Source organism: Myodes glareolus, chromosome 3 (genome assembly GCF_982192425.1).
Source record: "Myodes glareolus chromosome 3, mMyoGla1.1, whole genome shotgun sequence".
NCBI lineage: Eukaryota > Metazoa > Chordata > Mammalia > Rodentia > Cricetidae > Myodes > Myodes glareolus.
This window is the reverse complement of record NC_142028.1, coordinates 103,723,201-103,745,042: the sequence shown is the minus strand read 5'-3', so window position 1 is coordinate 103,745,042 and position 21,842 is coordinate 103,723,201. Positions and strand designations below refer to the sequence as shown.

General features: G+C 39.6%; 1 long non-coding RNA gene across 1 annotated transcript; it reads right to left on the bottom strand.

Annotated features, from left to right (window-relative positions):
- Positions 1 to 7,234: 7,234 nt before the first annotated feature.
- Positions 7,235 to 21,312, bottom strand: LOC146895074 (uncharacterized). The gene is made up of 3 exons (XR_015000820.2): positions 19,979 to 21,312; positions 18,497 to 18,565; positions 7,235 to 8,671 (listed from the first exon to the last, which is right to left on the bottom strand). It is a non-coding gene; the product is annotated as an uncharacterized LOC146895074 (long non-coding RNA).
- Between the last annotated feature and the right edge of the window lie 530 nt (positions 21,313 to 21,842).

The window sequence follows — 21,842 nt, the reverse complement described above, 5'->3', positions numbered from 1 at the left end:
TCTGAGTCTGAAGTATGGCTTCATCACATTTTAACTCTGTTAACTGATTGAACATCTTTGCAACATTATTTTCTTACCTGCAACGGGAAGATGAAAATATCTGTCTCATCAGCTAGCTCGTGCACATAACTAATACAAAGATCTAAAAGTTCCTGGTATATGGTAGCTATCTGAGAAAGAAGATCTGCATATTTTAATTTTCATTAACACGTCGCACATCCATTCATATGACTGTGATTCTAATTGGTTCATTTCTATTGGAAACTGGTGTGTGTGTGTGTGTGTGTACACCTTATCCAGCCTTGAAACCCAGATCCTATCAGAACATGCTCATTGCTCCTAGCATGGTCATTGGTCTGTTGATTCTAACATAATCCAGGAGAAGAGATGAAGAGATGCAGGGACAAAAAACTGCTGTGAAAATGAAAGAAGGGAAGCAGAGGGAACGAGCAGAATAAATGCAAGAAGCATCAATAAAGTCCAATTGCAGGTCCAGAAGTTGTCTGTGCAGTAGCTCTTATGAGCACCACAGGCCCCAGCATAGGAATAGCAATAAGGCTGTAACAAGAGAGAGCAGAAAACAAACAACAGTCAAGAGAAAGCTGTGAGTCAAAAGAGGGATGGACTCTACATGACTCCAGACATTCTGATAAGTGAACTCTTGGAGAAAACCCTTGGAAATTCAAAAATATTTATATTTAAGTGCATTGTTTTAAAATATAAATAACCATAAGATAGAAAAAATAAACATAAATACATACTTAGTTGTATTTGTTTAATCTAAATATAGTTAGTTATAATATTATTTATTGGTATCTTTATGCTAATAATGAGTAGTAATTTTTATTTTATTTCAATCAAGGACGTAGATTGTTTAGATGACACTGATGATATTTCTCTGATGTCTATAACATTTCAAGCTAGCTCTTGTCACTAACAAAACCTGTTGAACTCACTGCAACCTTATCTACTGGAGGATTGTATCATACAAGGTTGCTTATCTGTATTTGTTGTGGAAACCTTGAATTCAGAGATTAATTAAAAACCTTGGTATCAGATGTTTCTTTGTGCATAATTTGTCATTGGTGAGTCTTTTCATCCGTATTACAGACTGTACACTTGGTTTCTGCACCTGCCAATTTCCAAGCCTATTCAATACGCTCTTGACTTTGATCAAGATTGACTTCCTGGTCCTCTGCTCTGTATGATCTAATGGCTTTAAAGTCTTTGGTGGTAGAGTTGCTTCCAAGTTGCATAGGAAACTCAAGTGATGTTTCTCAGTTTAACTTTAGTGAGTTTTCACCCATCCTGGGTGGACTTTTCTTTGGTATAGCTGCTCAAGAGACCCATGCTTCTGCAAGAAACCCATCATTTATACTACTATAACTAAGCCTCAATAAACTCAGTAGGCCAGCTTGTTGGACTTAAATGAAATCATTTCAATGACCCCTTTTCTAGATAAATGAAAGTGGATTCCCCAGGAAAAAAAATTACAAAACAATAACAGCAAGCTTACATCTAATGCTTAGTTGTGTTAGCTAATGTATTTTTCACACCAATCCTCTGAAGCATCATTATTTATTTATATCTATTTGTGCTATAAATACTTAAAAATAGTAAAGTAACCAATCCAAGATCACTCAACAGATAGTCAAATAATTCCAACACATATTCTGCCTATATATTCTAAGTTTTTAACTATATGTCACCCACTTTTATATCTTTGTTATGACATTTAATATAAATAGTTCAATATTATGCATTTTAATTTATTTATAGGTGATGGGATGCACATCCTACATTGTCCCTGTCAGAATAACTTGTGGGAGTTGGTTTTCTTCTTTCCACAGTGTGGATTCTGGGAATTAGATTCAGGTTATGTATCTAACATACATAACCTGGTATGTTAGCAAGCACCTTTACCCATGGAGCCATCTCAGTATATTTTGACAGGGGATTTCTTAAAATGTTTTTTGGAGATTGAAAGGTATTTTGCATGTAAAAATGGGTAATTTCTTTCTTAATCCAATGAAAGATGCACAGGGAAGTGTTGCAATCTATGAGAATTCATGCTAGTCCCATACCTGGACAAAAGTGTAGAGTCACCCCCATAGCCTCTTTAAGAAGAAATTGGGAGGGAACAAGAAGAGGGCTAAATCTCTGTGCAGTTTCAAAGCCAGCTTTTTCAACAATGTTTTCAAAATTATTATGATAGCTAATAACAGACATGAGGTGCTTTATAGTTTTAAAAACACATTTATGTGAATTTTTTTCTGTTTTGTCCTTGCAGAAATAACAAGGCAAACAGTCAATTTAATCTGATAAGCAAACCTAAGAGAAAAATGAAGTTGATGGCTTGTCTACACTCCATCAATAATGGATGATGGCTGTCAGGATTAATTCCCAAGCCACAAACTCTTAGTCCATATCTTATGTATGACTGGGAGTTTCACAGAATTGAACTTAGGGGAGATTTTAACAACTGGAAAATAAAATAGAGTAATATGAAAAATCAATGGCCTATTCCGAGGTTGAAAGCAGGAGTTGTTCATTGTAAACGTCCTACACCACTGTGAGTCCGGACCCATCCTCTGCCTTAGAGTGCTTGTTTTCCCCTTCTAGTCAGTGGAGTACATAACACTGATTTACTAAATGAGAGGCAAGTAAAAACTTCTTTCACTGCAAAATAAACATGGAGTAAATGTCCAGACTGCAGAAAATGACTAGGAATGAGACTAAAAATAAGAGGGTACTCAATAGGGAAATAGCAAAAGGCATCAAATAATAATTCAGACTGAGGAGATACTTTAGCCCAGCAGCAAACCTAGAAATGAAATAATGTCATCAATCTGGAGAAAAAGGATGGGATTGTGTAATACCCCATGCTGACAAGAATGCTGGGAAAAGAATGTGCATACACACCGGCCAGGGTGACCTTCTCAGGAAAGTTGTTTTTGGTAAAATTAATTCATGCATTTTAGATACTCTGCAGTCCTGTTTTTAGGTTTCTATCTTAGATAAATACTGAATCTGTTCTGTAGAGGACAATGGTCAGGGATTCATTGTGTTGAAGGCCGCTTTACATTAGTGGGTTCCTTACCAAAGAGTAAGGTGAGTGGAATGTGGAAAACTCATTTGGTAATATGACCTAGCTAACGGCAACAAACAGAGGCAGACACATTGATATGAAGAGATCTTAAATTTTAAAAAGAAAATACAAAGTGTAAATGCATTTATGCAAATTACAAACACATTTACAGATGGCATTAGGAACGATCATTAGAGCTGATTTTGATGGATGGAGTTGGCTATGGAACAGCATATTTACACAATTCAAAACATACTCACATAAATTACTTACAAATTACGATGTAGAGGAACCTGGTGTATATTCCCTTAAACAGATGATGAAAATATCACCAATTTGGGTACAAGCCTATATTATAGGACCTGAATATGGTACACAAAACCCACATTACTAATTCAGTGTTACTCCTGTAGAAGTATTGGACAAATCCAAATTCAGAGACATTGATGAAACAATTGCCCCACACTCAAAAAATAGGTTAATTTGGGAGATCACTGGACCTCTTTGTTCCTTTGCCCAGTGTGACCACTTTGAATACGTCTCTTTTCTTTGCTTTTTGGTACAATGAAAGCAAAAGAAAGAATGAGAAACTTCCCAGTTGAAGCACATATTTGCTTAATTAAGCTCTTACCTTGAGGAAGGGGCATTGTGTGGATCATGATTCCAATCCACAGATATATCCAGATGACTTATATCCCCATACTAAAACCCTACTCTTAACAACTTCACACTATAAAAAGCTATCAATTAAAACCCTCTTCGAAAAGAAAGCATTTCTAAGAGGGTAAAATTTGTTTCCATAGTTTACCACTAATGAATAAGTGAACTTCACCTCAGTGAAGAGACCTCACTGGCACGTGGAGGTAAGGGCTAAATCAGTAGGGAGGGCAAAAGTCTTATGAGGAAAGATTTTCTTGCTTCCTCATATTGTTTAAAAACACTAACAGTAGACACTCTAAAAGCCTTAGCAAACTATATTAATGATCCATAAAAAATTTAAAAGTGTGCCTCTAGGTAGCTTTGATTGCATACATACCACTTATTCTATTAAAAGAAAATTGATTCATCTGAGCTCAATCCCCAGAACTCATGTTAAGAAGAAAAAAATAGGCTAGAGGAGGAATAGAGGGAGGAGAAAGAAGCTAGGCATGGTGCTACTTGTCTGCAATCCTAACACTAGTAAAGGAGAGACAAGTAGATCCTAGTGCTCACTAGACATCCAGCCTAGCCTACTTGCTGAGCTTCAAGACAGTGGGAGACCCTATCTCATCTCAGGGAAATATGGGCAACTCTGAGGAACAAAACCCATGGTTGTCCTCTGACCTTACACCCATATGTGAGCAGCTGTCTGAACGTGTACACCTGAACCTGTTGACAGGGTTTTCTGTCCCTCCCAGTCCCGCAGCCTTCCGGTCCCAAAGAAACACACAGAGGTCTACGTTTAATTACAAACTGGTTGGCCTATTAGCTCAGGTTTTATTATTAACTAATTCTTACATCTTACATTCGTAATGATTGTGTTAGCCACGTGGCTTGGACCTTTTATCAGTGAGGCATTCTCATCTTGCATCCTCTGCATCTCAGAGATGACTGAAGACTGAGCCTTTCTTCTTTCCAGAATTCTCCTATTCTGGTCACCCCACCCTATACTTCCTGCCTGGCTACTGGCCAATCCACATTTTATTAAACCAAAAGAAGTGACAAATTTTTACAGGGTACAAGACCACTGTCCCACAGAATGCACCCGCACACCACATACATGCACACAATCAACATTTATTTAAGCCTTTACTATATATCAAACATTGTTCTAGCTACCAGAATATAAAGATACAAAGAACAAAATAGAAACTTATACTTGAAGTTTTTACTAATGAAATTACAAAATTTTTGGTATTTTGTTTCTTTGGTTAAAAAAAGCAAAAAGATTCAAGCAAGTGTGGCAAAGCACAAGAATTACCAAGTTTTGATTCGTCAGTACATGGAATATTTGTGGTAGTATTTTTGGCAAATGTTTTACTTGTGGAATCTTAAAAACAAAAGGCATATATTTTTTTAAAAAAAATGCACCATATCTATTGCTACAATAAAACTGTGTGACAGACAATTGCATGGAATCTAGGTATTGCCTCACTGGGTGACTCTGTTCACACTGCGCCAACAGCTGCACTAAATTAGATATGGCTCATGTGTGCTCATCCTGGACTCAAGATAAAAGGGCAGTAGCTACCTAGGAGAAGGTGTTTTCAAGTCTGTGACCATCCAAACACCATTTCATGTCTCTGCTTTGTGAGGCTGCTAATCTTCCATTACGTACAAGATATGTTTAAGGTCAGTGACATAGGGAAGAGAATACATTCTATCTATGAAAAACAAAACTAAACAACATGCCAAGGATGATATCAAAGGAGAATAGAGAAGGAAAGAAGTAAATATTTTAGAAATACCTATTACATTATATAAACTAATGGGAAAACCTTCAAAAGAGATCTCAAAAGATAAAAACAAAAAGTATTTCAGAATACAGAATTATCATTGATAGGAGTCTGCGAAGTCTTCACAGAGAAGATTATATTTGTGCTAAACCATGAAGCATGAGGAAGTATTTGCTAGGTATATAAATGAGCAAAGGTGTACCAAGTAATGGAATAAAAAAATTGACAGATTCCCCAAGAGTTAGATTTATATAGAAAACCAAAGGTAATTCTTTGTGGCTAAAAATGAAAGCATGTGCATGGTATGTGTGTGTGTGCAGGGGTGTGTGTGCACACGTGTGTAGAGGATACAAAGTTTTCAACGTGGCAGCAGAAGAACCTGGAGAGGCAGGTAAAGGCAGTTCCTGAGCAGCTTTGTGTATCATGAAATAAAGGTTAAATTTCATCATGTGGAAAATTTGAACTAATAGAGGGTTTATGTGGACTGGAATGACTTGAGATGATTACTATTTGGGAAAATCGATTTGTTTGCAAGAGGAAGAATGGATTAGGAAGTGTTGATGAGGAGTGTTGTAAAGATGCAGTTGGCCTGGCTTCACGTGTAGTGCCACCAAACATTAAGGAATTAACACCAATCATTCTCAGACCCTTCCAACACATAGATTTCTTGGAATTGTAAGTTGATTCTTGCTCTTAATTTCTTTTTCCAATTAGTCTTTGATGATGAGAAAAAGTACGACTTATTTTTGAAGTTTAGTTTTAAAATCGACACATAAAAATTATACACATTTATGGGCTATGTGTGAAAATACAAAATGCACACATAACATATAAGGATCAACTGTGAATAATTAGTATGTCTATCTTTTGAAACATGCCACTTCTTTGTTCTGGGGACCTCTTCTAGTTCTTTATGACATATAAATTAAATTGCTGTTGGATAATGGCTAACAATTATTTGACTGCTTGGAAAAATAAGTTGTAGTGCTCTAATGCACGTTTACAGTATCATAGTCATTGTTTTCTATTGCTGTGAAGAGAGACACCATGACCAAGGCAACTATTATAAAAGAAGGCATTTATCTGGAGCATGATACAATTTCATTATCATCATGCAGGGGAGCATGGTGGCTCACAAGCAGACATGGTACTGGAGAAGAAGCTGAAGTTCTACATCTGGATCTGTGGGCAGCAGGAGAAAGAGAGACACTGAGACTGGCTTGGGATTTTGAAACCACAAAGCCCAACTACAGTGACATACATACTCCCCAAATGGTTGCCTTTCTTAATCTTTCTTAAGTAGTGCAACTTCCTGATGACTAAATGTGAGCCTATGGGGGTCATTACTATTCAAATCACCACACGGGTGACTGTAAACTACAATACAAGTCTTATCATTGCAACAATATTGGCAGTATTGGAGGGCACTGTATTGTCCACTGGGCATAATTCAGGCACAGGCAAACAGCTGCTGCCTAACTTACACCTGGACACCTAAATGGTTGATGTCATACAAGTAGAAAGTAGAATAGTACCCATCAAAGGTTTAGAAAGCTTGGGTAGGAGATGGTAGAGGAAGGTTTAATAAAGGGTATAAATAAGGTTGACATAGAAGAATGAGCAAAATCATCATCTATCTGTAGATCTATGTAGGTCTATCAAAGGAGGTGAAGGATTTGTTTTGTGAAAAGCATTGCTAAAAGAGATTTAAAAGGTAATATGTAAATAAAAGGCACCCCATTGTTGTGGTATATTTGTATTCTGTATGAAGAAATATTGTTGTGATTGGTTTAATAAAAATCTAAACGGTCAATACCTAAGCAGGAGAGAAGACACGGGACTTCTTAGGAGAGAGGGGAACTCAGAATCTAGGCATGCAGGAGCCACCAGTGAGACATGTAGGGAGTCAGACATACAAACTGGAGAAGTAAATAGCTATATGACAGAATGTAGATTAATAGACATGAGTTAACTTAAGTTTTAAGAGCTAATTGGGAACAAGCCTAAAAACTAGAGGACAAGCTTTCACAGTTAATAAGAAGTCTCCATTTTACTACATTGGAGCTGGTGTTCCAAAAGGAAGTCCAACAAGAAAGTCCAACTACATTTGGTGCTCAACACATGGCACATTGTAGTTGGAGACTGTTCATTCATTCCTGGCTTCCCAGACCCAAAATAATCTCACAGAAACTATATTATTTACAATACTGTTTGACCAATAGCTTAATCATATTTTTATCTAGCTCTTTTATTTGAAAATAACGCATCTCTATTAATCTGTGCATCACCAGGAGATTGTGGCCTACTGGCAAGGTTTCAGCAAGTTCCAGTGGAGGTGTCTGTTTCCAGTGACGGCTACATGGCTTCTCCTTGACCCTACCTTCTTTCTCCCAGCATTCAGTTTAGTTTTCCCACCTAGCTCTATTCTGCTAAGCCACTGGCCAAAACAGCTTCTTTATTAACCAATAAAAGCAACACATATACAGAAGGATTTCCTACACCATTTTCCCTTTACTGTACAAATGAAAAGGAAGGTTTTTAACTTTAACATGGTAAAATTACATATAACAAAACAGTTGTCAAGCAAGAATTACAGTTACAATATTTATATCTACTTTATCTTTTATCATAACTAAGGAAAGCTGTAATTATAACAATATATTCTTCAACTCCATCAAAGACTCCAGAAGGATACAATATTACCTAAGTTAAGAAAGTGCATTGTAAGCAACTTCCAAAACTCTATGATTGATAGAGACCTCTCAATGCCTGGACAGCCATCTGAAGTTCTTCTGTATTATTGTAACATCCATTTTCAACTTACAGTCATGTAGTATCTGGCAGACTTTTCTGTGAAGCAGGAAATTTCCAAGATAGTTCCACCTATATTGGCAGTTTGTCAGTCACTTTCTTCTGTATCCTGCAGAATGTCTAGCAGACTCTTTCATGAAGCAGGAACCCTAAAGAACTGTCTTACCTTTTTTAGGCAACTTCAGCAGTCATCTTTCTATGGTTCCTGCAAGTCCAGTTCATCAAGCAATCTAGGCAATCTAAGCAATCTAGGCAAGAGCAGTTTCTTCAATGCCCATCCTCCTCCTGAAGTAGGTTGGTGCTTCCAGGAGCAGATGTGTCTCACATCATAAAAGTCCTAAGTTATTAAAACATTTTAAATGCCATATTCTGAAAATCTCTGAAAGATTTTAATAATATCCATCGAACTGAAATATATCTACATATCTAGAAAACCTAACTTACATGACTAGAAGCTTGACTATTACAGATTACTCTCTATTAACGTGTATTTCTTCATTATACACTATATTTTTAAATGAGCTGCACAAACACAATACCTTAATCAAGAGCAGAAATGTGTGTGTGTGTGTGTGTGTGTGTATAAACAAAATTGATCTCAAATTTGTATCAATAGACCAAGATTTATTCCATTCCAATGCAAATCTCTATAGCAGCACAAAAAAAATCACCCGGAGACTGAGAAAGCTGAAAAAAAAATGTTCTGAACATGGAACCACACTCATCTTCCTAGGAACCGCAGTCTCTTGTGCAGTCCCAGTGTTCAAGGCCTACAGAGGCTCAACTCCCTTAAGAGGCTCTGTTGTTCAACAGAACACTTGAGCAGTGTGCCACTTAGCACTGGCTAAAAAGCTTCCCAGAGCTGGGGCAGTTAAAGTGGATCCTGTGCCTTTGGACCTAAAGTAGGCAGAGCCAGCCTCAAGCACCATGTGCTAAGTGGAGCCATGCCATTTGAAGTCTGGCTCATACAGTCAGAGAAGGCTGCAGACACACAAGAAGTCAGGTCCAGCTCTAAAACAAACAAACAAACAAGAACAAATACAATAAGCTTGAAAATGTATATAGATGCTGAAGAAAGAAGATAAATTGTATATTGACTGTCATAATAAATAAATAAACAAATAAATTCGAAGTATTAAAGTCTTTTTAAAAAACGTGAAATAATATCAAAAGAATAAATCATGTAAGGATGGGAAATACACAGGATATCTGGATCCTGTTTGATGTTTAATTGATTTTTGAATTTTTTTGAATACTGATGAGTGAAGGGCAAATGCTGCTGAGAGATACTAAATTATAGGGAAAACCCCTGCTAATTTAAACCAATATACATATATTTTAAGGATGTTTTAACTTTATTTTTTTTGAAAGTAAATTTTATTAAATTATAAAAGTTTCCATTTCCGCCCCTCTTCCTAACACCCTCCCACTCCCCCCACTCCCTCTCCTCCTCCCTCTTCGTCCCTTAGGGCAGTAAGGGTTTCCTGCCCTGTGGGAAGTTCAATTTCCTCCCCCCTCCCTCCAGGTCCAGGAAGGTGAGTATCCAAACAGACTGGATCCCCAAAATCCAGTATATGCAGAGGAAACAGGTCCCAGTATCATAGTCAATGGCTTTTCAGAAAGACTTCGGGCCAGCCACATTCAGAGAATCCGGCCAAATTCTGAGAATCTGGTTAGATCACGTCCTCGTTCAGTCCCAGTCCAACTGGCCTTGGTAAACTCTCATTAGAACCATTCCCTTGTATCAGTGGGTGATAGCATCCCTCGCAGTCCTGATTTCGTTTTTCATGTTCTTCCTCCTTCTGCTTCTCATTTGGACCTTGGGGGGCGCAGTCCGGTGCTCCAATGTGGGTCTCCGTCTGTATCGTCGTCCTTTGCCAGATGAAGGATCTATGGTGATAAGCAAAATATACATCAGTATGGTTATGGGCCACGGCCGATTCAGGCACCCTCTCCTCTGTCCAGAGAACCATCTGGGGGATCTCTCCTTGGACCTGGGATCCCATATATTATCAAGTCTTCTGTAAACCTTAAAATGACTCCCTTAGTTGAAATATATTCTTCCCTGATCCCATATTCATCCTTCCTCCCTCCCCCCCCATCCCAGGCCACCGAGCTTTCCCCATTCCTCCCCTACTCCCTTCTCTCTAACCCTCTCCCCTTCCATCAGCCCTCCCCCCACCATGCACCCGAGGTTACCTGGGACTCTTGTCTATATCCTACCTCCTGGCGGATAGCTAAATAATCTTCGTCAGGTTCATCTTCTTATTTAGCTTCTCTAGGATCACGAATAATAGGCTCAAAGACCTTTAATTATGGTTAGAATCCACTTATGAGTGAATACATACCGTGTTCCTCTTTTTGGGTCTGGCTTACCTCACTCAGTAAAGCGTTTTCTATTTCCATCTATTTGCATGCAAAATTCAAGATGTCATTGTTTTTTACCGCTGAGTAAAACTCTAATGTGTATATGTTCCACACCTTTTTAAACCATTCTTCTATTGAGGGGCACCTAGGCTGTTTCCAGGCTCTGGCTATTACAAATAGTGCTGCTATGAACATAGTAGAACAAATGCTTTTGTAGTATGTTAGGGAACCTCTAGGGTATATTCCCAAGAGTAGAATTGCTGGGTCCTGAAGGAGGTTGACTCCCAGTTTCCTGAGAAACCGCCACACTGATTTCCACAGTGGCTGTACGAGTTTGCATTCCCACCAACAATGGATGAGTGTTCCCCTCACCCCACATCCTCTCCAGCATAGGCTATCGTTGGTGTTTTTGACTTTAGCTATTCTGACAGGTGTAAGATGATATCTCAAAGTGGTTTTGATTTGCATTTCCCTGATCGCTAAGGAGGTTGAGCATGACCTTAAGTGTCTTCTGGCCATTTGAAGTTCATCTGTTGTGAATTCTCTGTTCAGTTCAGTACCCCATTTTTTTAATTGGGTTAATTAGAGTTTTTGTGTCTAGTTTCTTGAGTTCTTTGTATATTTTGGAGATCAGACCTTTGTCTGATGAGGGGTTGGTGAAGATCTTCTCCCAGTCAGAAGGCAGCCTTTTTGTCCTACTGACAGTGTCCTTTGCTTTACAGAAGCTTCTCAGTTTCAGTAGATCCCATTTTTTCATTGTTTCTCTTACTGTCTGTGCTACTGGGGTCCTACTTAGGAAGAGGCCTCCTGTGCCTATATCTTGTAGACTACTTCCCACTTTCTCTTCTATCAGGTTCAAAGTGGATGGATTAATGTTGATGTCTTTAATCCATTTGGACTTGATTTTTGTGCATGGTGATAGATATGGATCTACTTTCATTTTTTTACAGGTTGACATCCAGTTATGCCAGCACCATTTGTTGAAGATGCTTTCCTTCTTCCATTGTATACCTTTAGCTCCCTTGTCGAAAGTTAGGTGTTCATAAGTTTGTGGGTTAATATCTGGGTCTTCTATTCGATTCCATAGGTCGACTTCTCTGTTCTTATGCCAATACCAAGCTGTTTTCAATACTGTAGCTCTGTAATAGAGTTTGAAGTCAGGGATGGTAATGCCTCCAGAAGTTCTTTTATTGTATAAGATTGTTTTGGCTATCCTGGGTTTTTTGTTTTACCATATAAACTTGATTATTGTTCTCTCAAGGTCTGTGAAGAAGTTTGATGGGATTTTGATGGGGATTGCATTGAATCTATAGATTGCTTTTGGTAGAATTGCCATTTTTACTATGTTGATTCTCTCAATCCAAGAGCAGGGGAGGTCTTTCCATTTTCTGGTATCCTCCTCAATTTCTTTCTTCAAAGACTTAAAGTTTTTGTCAAATAGGTCTTTCACTTCCTTGGTTAGAGTAACCCCAAGATATTTTATGCTATTTGTGGCTATCATGAAAGGTGATGTTTCTCTGATTTCCCTCTCTGCTTCTTTATCCTTTGTGTATAGGAGGGCCACTGATTTTTTGGAGTTGATCTTGTATCCTGCCACGTTACTAAAGGTGTTTATCAGCTGTAGGAGTTCTTTGATAGAGTTTTTGGGGTCACTTATGTAAACTATCATATCGTCAGCAAATAACGAAAGTTTGACTTCATCCTTTCCAATTTGAATCCCCTTGATCTCCTTATGTTGTCTTATTGCTATTGCTAGAACTTCAAGCACTATATTGAAGAGGTATGGAGAGAGTGGACAGCCTTGTCGCGTTCCTGATTTTAGTGGAAAGGCTTTGAGTTTCTCTCCATTCAGTTTGATGTTAGCTGTCGGCTTGCTGTATATTGCTTTTATTATATGTAGGTATGATCCTTGTATCCCCAGTCTCTCCAACACCTTTATCATAAATGGGTGTTGAATTTTGTCAAATGCTTTCTCAGCATCTAGTGAGATGATCATATGGGTTTTTTCTTTCAGTTTATTTATATGATGGATTACAATGATAGATTTGCGTATGTTGAACCAGCCCTGCATCTCTGGAATGAAGCCGACTTGATCATAATGGATAATTTTTCTAATGTGTTCTTGGATTCGGTTTGCCAGTATTTTATTGAGAATTTTCGCGTCGATGTTCATGAGTGAGATTGGCCTGTAATTCTCTTTCTTGGTTGTGTCTTTGTGTGGTTTTGGTATTAGGGTAACTGTAGCTTCATAAAAGGAGTTAGGCAATGACTCTTCTGTTTCTATATTTTGGAATACGTTAAGGAGTATAGGTATTAGCTCTTCCTGGAAGTTCTGGTAGAATTCTGCATTGAAACCATCTGGTCCTGGGCTTTTTCTGGTAGGGAGATTTTTGATAACAGCTTCTAATTCTTCGCGACTAACAGGTCTATTTAGATTGTTCACCTGTTCTTGGTTCAACTTTGGTATATGGTACTTATCTAAAAAAATGTCCATTTCTTTTACATTTTCCAACTTTGTGGCATATAAACTTTCATAGTAAGATCTAATGATTCTCTGAATTTCCTCTGTGTCTGTGGTTATGTCCCCCTTTTCATTTCTGATCTTATTAATTTGCATGTACTCTCTCTGCCGTTTGATTAATTTGGATAGGGGTTTGTCAATCTTGTTGTTTTCTCCAAGAACCAGCTTTTTGATTCATTGATTCTTTGGATTGTTTTCTCTATTTCTATTTTGTTGAATTCAGCCCTCAGTTTGATTATTTCCAGTCTTCTAGACCTCCTGGGTGAATCAGCTTCTTTTTTTTCTAGATCTTTCAAGTGTGCTGTTAAGTTTCCAATGTGTGCTTTCTCTGCTTTCTTTAATTGGGCACTTAGTGCTATGAACTTTCCTCTTAGCACTGCTTTCATAGTGTCTCATAGGTTTGAGTATGTTGTGTCTTTGTTTTCATTAAATTCAAGGAAGACTTTAATTTCTTTCTTTATTTCTTCCTTGACCCAGGGGTGATTTAGTAGTTGACTGTTCAGCTTCCATGAGTTTGTTGGCTTCCTGGGGGGAAGCATTGTTGTTGAATTCTAATTTTAGTCCATGGTGATCTGACAAGACACAGGTAGTTACTAATATTTTTTTGTATCTGTGGAAGTTTGCTTTGTTACCGAGTATGTGGTCAATTTTCGAGAAGGTTCCATGAGCTGCAGAGAAAAAGGTATATTCTTTCCTGTTTGGGTGGAGTGTTCTATAGATGTCTGTTAAGTCCATTTGATTCAATACCTCCAATAAATCTCTCAATTCTCTGTTTGGTTTCTGTCTGATTGACCTGTCCATTGGTAAGAGAGGAGTGTTGAAGTCTCCTACTATTAGTGTGTGTGGTTTGATGACTGCCTTGAGTTCTAGAAGAGTTTCTTTTACATATGTGGGTGCCTTTATATTAGGAGCATAGATATTCAGGATTGAGACTTCCTCCTGATGAATTGTTCCAGTTATGAGTACGAAATGTCCATCTCCATTTCTTCTGATTGATTTTAGTTTGAAGTCGATTTTGTTAGATATTAGAATGGCCACACCCACTTGTTTCTTAGGTCCATTTGCTTGGAAAACCTTTTCCCACCTTTACTCTGAGTAGGTGTCTGTCTTTGTGGTTGAGGTGTGTTTCTTGTAAACAGCAGAATGTTGGATCCTGTTTTCGTATCCAATCTCTAAGTCTGTGCCTCTTTATAGGTGAATTGAGTCCATTGATATTAAGTGATATTAATGACCAGTGGTTGTTGACTCCGGTCATTTTTTTTTTTAAGTAGTAGAGTGTATGTGTTTTTCTTCTTTGATCTGTGCTTGTGAATGGTCGCTAGATGTTCGAGTTATTGTAGATCGTGTTGGGAATGTTGGATTCCTTCGGTAGTGATTTTCCTTCTAATATTCTCTGTAAGGCTGGATTAGTAGCTACGTATTGTTTAAATTTGTTTTTATCCTGGAATATTTTGTTTTCTCCGTTGATAGTGAACAATAGCTTGCCTGGGTATAGTAGTCTGGGTTTGCATCCATGGTCTCTTAGTTTCTGCAGTACCTCTATCCAGGATCTTCTGGCTTTCATGGTTTCCATAGAGAAATCCGGTGTAAGCCTAATAGGTTTACCTTTATAAGTTACTTGACCTTTTTCCTTTGCAGCTCTTAAAATTTTTTCTTTAATATTTATGTTTTGTGTTTTGATTATTATATGGCGCGGGGATGCTTTTTTCTGATCCAGTCTATTCGGTGTTCTGTATGCTTCTTGAACCTTCATAGGAATATCGTTCTTTAGGTTGGGAAAGTTTTCTTCTATAATTTTGTTGAATATATTTTCTGGGCCTTTGATCTGCAGTTCTTCTCCTTCTTCAATCCCTATTATTCTTAGATTTGGTTTTTTTATTGTGTCCCAGATTTCCTGAATGTTTTGTGAAGAGAATTTGTTGGATTTGCCGTTTTCTCTGACGAGAGCATTTATTTTCTCTATGGTATCTTCAGAATCTGAGATTCGTTCTTCTATCTCTTGTATTCTATTGGTTATGCTTGATTCTGTAGTCTCCGCTCGTTTACCTAGGTTTTCCATATCCAGCCGGTTCTCGTTTTGTGTTTTCTTCATTGCCTCCATTTCAGTTTTCAATTCTTGCACTGTTTCCTTTATTTGTTTGATTGTTTTTTCTTGGTTTCTCAGGGTCTCATTCATGGATTTACTTATTTCTTCAAACTTTTTGTTATATTTCTCATCCAATTCTTTAAGGGAGTTATTCATATCCTGTTTAAGAGACTCTATTGCTTTCATAATGGCACTTTTTTCCACTTCTTCTGGGTTAAGGTGTTCAAGTCCTTCTGTTGTAGGGTCCTTGGGATCTGGTGTTTTCATGTTGTTTTTCAGATTGTTGGATGAGGTCTTGCTTTGGCGTCTGCCCATCTCTTACTTCAAATGTTCTCTATTGGAACTTCTGTTACCAGGTCAGGTTCCCTTCTTGGGCAGGGACTTCACTAACAGAATGCCCACCTTTCCTCAGGCAGGCTATTGAAACACAGGCACTCCCTCTTTCCGGGATGCGCTTACAATGCAGGCTCAGCTTGCAAGGCAGCTAAGCTGGGGAAAATTTTATGGCCCCAGGGGGAAGGGAGAAATATAGGAATTCGTACCTGGATGGGAGCTGGGATGGCAGGCGGGAGGGGGTAGCCAGCACTGCAGGGCGACCTGGGCGACTGTGGGGTCGGGGAACGCCAAAGCTCCTCCCCACCAGGACCCTGTCAAGGCCGGAAGAAAACTCACCCCTCAGATGGTCCTCTGCAAGAAGTCAGGGCCCCTGCTGGTCAGGAATGTGGCTGAGCTGGCACCTGGTCCACCTGTCCTCAGGGAGGCCTTTAAGACCCAGGAACTGCCTCGAGCCGGGCTGCGCCTACAGCCCAGGCCCAGCTCGCAAGGTAGCTGAGCGGGGGAAATTTTATGGCCCCAGGGGGAAGGGAGAAATATAGGAATTCGTACCTGGATGGGAGCTAGGATGGCAGGCGGGAGGGGGTAGCCAGCACTGCAGGGCGACCTGGGCGTCTATGGGGTCGGGGAACACCCAAGCTCCTCCTCACCGGGACCCTGCCACGGCCTGAAGCAAACTCACCCCACAGATGGTCCTCTGCTAGAAGTCAGGGCCCCTGCTGGATGGGAGCTGGGATGGCAGGCGGGAGGGGGTAGCCAGCACTGCAGAGTGACCTGGGCGTCTATGGGGTCGGGGAACGCCCAAGCTCCTCCTCGCTGGGACCCTGCCAAGGCCCCGGATGTTTTAACTTTAAAATGGAATTCAAAGAAAGCATTGCATTGGGGGAGAGGCTATGCCTTTGTTTAAACAGGACACAAAAAGCTGTGGATCCCTTCAAAATTAATGAAGATCAGTTTTGATTAGGGGAGAACTCCTGAAAATCTTGGCTGCAGACATGAGGGAAGAAACCAAGAAAATCTACAGGACAGATGACATACAAGCTTATCCTTTAGTATGGGAACAGCTCTGAGACTGGACGAGACATGAATCCTCATGAATTATTATTGTGTGCCATCCTTTCTCATGGCATGGATGAAGATTTACATTACAGTTTGGCTATGCAGCCCAAACATTTATAAAGTTGGCAGATGTCTTTTACCTGCTCAAACACAGAACAGAGAATCATCTTTAGCTGATTTGTGCATATCACACATGTCATACCTGTGTTAATACAGATATGCAGGTTACCTTTAAAAGTTTGTGTGTTTTCAGGGAAAAAGGACCAGACAGCAATGAAGACAAGTAGCTCAGGTATTCCAGCCTCTCATAACATCTCTGTTGTAGTTTCTTTAAAAATCTATATCCAGAACAACTTCAAAGCTGCTACTTGAGATGGTCCAACCTCACAGACTGCTCTTCAGATATGCCCATTGACCATACAATTAAGACAAAACATTTATCACTAATTTGAAGATCAGATATAAGATGACAATTAGAAGATTAGTATTTGGATGCAAATAGTTCCATGGACAACCATGGAACACTTATTTAACCTTCTCTAGCCTCACTTTCCTAATCACTGAAATGGGTATAATCATATTTCAGAATTTGTAAGATTATGAGATGATGAAACAAGATTGGTAGATGTCAAACTGATAATACAAAACTGAAAATGCTTGCAAATTTAGAACTTTGAGTAGTGCTTTACAGTATGCTCAAGGACAGAGTCCTGGCTCTGTAGTTCCATAATTTCACACCTTTCCCCAGACACCTATGTTTCAGCCACAACAAATGTGAACCCCTTCTTCTGTGTGCTCAGCCCTTGCCTAGCTGTATGATTTTGGGCAATTTTTTAATAAAGTTAAACACACCTTTACCATATGACTCGGTAAATCAACTTCTGGGAATTTAGCCAAGGAAAATAAAAATGTCCACAAAAGGCTTGTTATAAAATGTATATAGCAAGTTCATTCACAATAGCGTAATACTAGATATAAAATGCTGGTATAAAAGTAAACAGTGAAAATACAATGCAGAAATAAATTACCAATATGTATAGCAATTAACACAAATCTCAAAAAAAGTATTAAAAATTAAGTAAAGAGGCTGGAGAGATCGCTTAGCTGTCAAGAGCCCACACTACTGTGGCAGAGGACCCCAGTTCAGTTCCCAGGACTCATCTTGACTGGCTCACAATGACCAATAACTCCAACTCCAGGGAATCTGACACTCTCTTCTGTTCTCTGTGGACCCTGTACACACATGCACACTACACACATGTATACACAAATAATTAAAAGTAAATATAAAACCTTCAAAAATTAAATAGATACAAATACCACTTCTTATATTACTTCATTCATCTAAAATTCTAGATAAAACTAAGTTATTTTGACATACACTGTTTTAATGATTACCAGGAGCCAGAATTGGAGGGGGTTGGTTGAGTATAATAAGAAACTATTGAGCATTTAAAAAGAAAGCCAAAAACTCTAAAGGTTGTAAAAACTGGTGAATGTTGTAAATTATATTTTTACAGAATGATTTTAAAGATTTTTTTGGAAGTTTGAGATTGATTTTATTAGAATTTAAAAGAATAACACAGTAAAGTTTAGGTAAAAATCCTGGCAATTGCCAGGACCAGTGATGAAATCCTTTCTAATAAGTTAGGCACCGGCAAAATGGAGACAGCACAAAGGGAAAAGGAATTCCAAGAATTAAGATAGGCTAAAGAGCTGAGAGAACACCCTCAAAACCTCATATAAGCTTTTTAAAAGTAAAAATGGATGACTTAAATATAAGAGCCAATACTCACATCTCATGGAAGAAATCATAGGGATTACTCTCCTAGTCTTTGGATTTGGCTGTGAATTTAAGATGGACACTAAAAGTGAAGACAGAAAAAAAAAGTAATTCATGGGCTTTATAAAAATTCAGTTTTGTGTATCAAAGTATACAGTCAAGAAAAAAGATAGTGTATATAATACTAAATACTTTACATCATGTATCTGAGTCTACTATCCAAACTATATAAAAAGCCATCAATCACACTTTGACTTTCTTTTTTTTTATGGGGAAAGGACTTAAAGAACGTTTCACCAAAACCTCAGACAAACAGTCAATATATTTAGGAAAAGACATTCAGTGCCATTAGTTATTGGGGGAATACAAGTCAAACTCACAACAATAAACAACATCTTCCCCTCGAATGTTCATACTCAAAACATGAAGATGACAAAGTCCTCATAAATCATGTACTCAAGCAGAAGCAGTTACAAAGGGAGAAGAGAAGCCATTCTTAAGGAAAGTGATGGAGGTGGGGATCCGGACAGAGAAGGTGGGTGAAGGCTGAGGGCCTTCCCTTGAAATTGCTGACACCCTGTAGACACAGATGGGGATGCGGGAAGTACACAGGTTTGACATGTAGACACAGTGAAGTTAGTTGGGTCATAGGAACTTGTAGTACCTTTAGAGGAATTAGGATATAACCATGGTACAGCCAGGTGGCTCCTAGCCACTGGGACACAGTGGAAGAGAGGAGACACAGGAGAGTCTAGTAGATGAAACTTATTAGGAAAAGTGGCTTCTGGGTCAGGGGAAATTGCTCAGTGTGTAAAGGCACTTGCTACCAAGCCTAACAACCTAAGTTCGATCCCCTGAACTTCCATGGTGGAAAAAGAGAATCAACTCTGCCATCTAACTTTCACATACCCACTGTGGTATACCTTTCCCCAACACACATATGCTCACCAATCAAGTAAATAATAACACCTTCCTTCTGAATAGACATGAAACTACTGTTTACCTTCCTACTACTCCAATTGGGATTCTTCTGGTAAGTTAAAACTTGCCATTCTAACTAGTTTGTAAAAGAGTGAGAGATGCATGTTAAGGGTTTGTCCTGGATGTAATGATTCAACCACACAACATGGCTGACACTTCCGGGTTTCAGGGCCATGCATGTGAGGACAAGACCTCAGGCAGAAGTGCCTAATGACCCCAGGAACTTAAAGGACTCCACATGGCCCATGTGCAGCATGGTTGCATCAAAGCCCTGTCACCTGCATATGAAGTTACCACGGCACCCCCCCTCCCCGTGCACATGCGCTAAGCAGCCCTTAAAAGTTGGAGGCGCGGTCCTCTGGCTGCCCGCCACTGACTTCCCTAGGCGTGTGCATGCCCCCTCTAACAAACTCCTAAGCGTGTTTCGTGTTTCCTTCTCTCGCGCGCCAGGTAATTTCACTGGAACGTAGCAAATTCATCTGAGCCAGACTTTGTCTTCTATACACACTCTTACCTTTCCAGCTTAAATGTCATCCGTGGGCAGGGGCAGCAGGATTTGGCTAGTTGATGTCCCGGAAAATAAATGTGTTTCCCTAGACACTCTCCCAGTTCCTGGTTATTTCGAGGACAGACCCAAGCTGTCGCTCTGAGCAAGCGCAGATGTAGACTGGAGCTCTCTGGCTCACCCACCGGCACCATCAGTCTCCGCTAGACTCTTCTGATCCTCTGTCTTCACTGGACTCCTTTCCCCAGTAGACTGTTAAGTGAAGAGGCTGGAAGTAGCGGGATATTTCCGATGTGCTGCAGGTACGGGAGCAGACGCGATAGCCACATTTTCACCGCTCACTATGCTGTGTGCATGCCTCCTACGTTTCAAGTTTGGAAGCCAGTTAAAGTGCCTGTTGTGTTGTAAACAACCCCTGTTGTGAAAGTGTGTAGGGACACTTGAGATTAGGGAAAAAATGACAAATGCTGAAGAGACAGCTCTTTCACACACCTGGAGAAGATTTGGTAGGGCGCAGGGAAGAGCAGATGGACGGCAGGTAAGCGGGAGAACATCGCTTTTCTTCCTTGACTTGAATGTACAGCTTTATACTGACCTTGGCAGGTCCTTCATCTTCCCAGACAAGCTACCTTGCGGACCTGCCCTTTACAAAGTCCCCTCGTGCCAATTTCATTCTCTTTTCTTTCTCCGTGGTTGATTTGGGGCCACACAGTCCAGATGGTCAGTCTGGGAATAAACACATGCCTTTTCAAAGGCACAATATTGATTCCCTCTAGACCCACAATGCCCTCTTTCTTCTACCTCTTCCTACTCCAGTTCACAAGGCTTTAATCTCCACGGAACAAGCATGTCAATATGGGTCAGAGGATGGGCTCCAACTCAAAACCAACTGCTCTGATCCAGGAAGCTTCGGCTGGCAAGGCAGTGTTCCATGAAGCAGGGCTGGCGCCATTGTCTCTCATAAGGCTCTCACCAGCTGGCCTTGCTATGCTTGGCTAAGAATTAGACAAGGGTGGGGGAGGGAGGATCTGACTTGAAAAAAGAAGAGAAACAAGGGCTAGGCTTTAAAAGGTGACACCCTAAGGACCAGCTTGAAGGGACAGGGAATCGGCGGTGGCCTCCACAGCAGTGCTTCAGCTTCTGTGGAAGGAACAAGACAGGCACAAGAGAAGCAAGTTAACCAGCTCCGAAACAAAACTGGAATGAACGGTTCACTGAATGGACCCACTCCTCCGGATTCTTACATGACCCTGTGACCCGAGATCTAAGAAAAACATCCCGTGAGAATGTAAAACTTACCTTTTTCACAACAGTCCCATACAGCTCGAAGACGGTCACTTGCCTTAGAGTTTCCTTCTAGCAAGCTAACTTTTGAAAACATATCTGCGTGTTGCATCAGAGGAATACATGATATCCTATTTAAATGGTTTCTGATGCTAGCCAATGTATCCATATTTTAAAATATAGGTAATTTTTAAATAGAACATTTTTAATTATACTCATGAATTATAGAAGTATGCATCGGTAGCTTGCCATGGTTATGTATGCAGAGTTCATTAGTGGACAACTTAGCAAGAGCTTCTTTGCCTGTTGGTACCTTACTTTCTCATTGCAATGTGCAGAGTTCACGTGATGACAATATCACAATGACAGTGAATCAAAATGGTACCTCGAAAAGCAGAGCATAGTTAAGAGGAGAGATGGAGACAGGAGACTCCAAGGAGGACAGTAAGGACCAACACATAAGTTTGTCCTTTGACCTCTATGTAGGTGCACATCTGCGTGTAAATACATGCAGATGCATGCACACACACGTGTGCACACACATACTTCTTATTAAAGCAAAGCATAAAGCAGCCACTTCACAAGAACT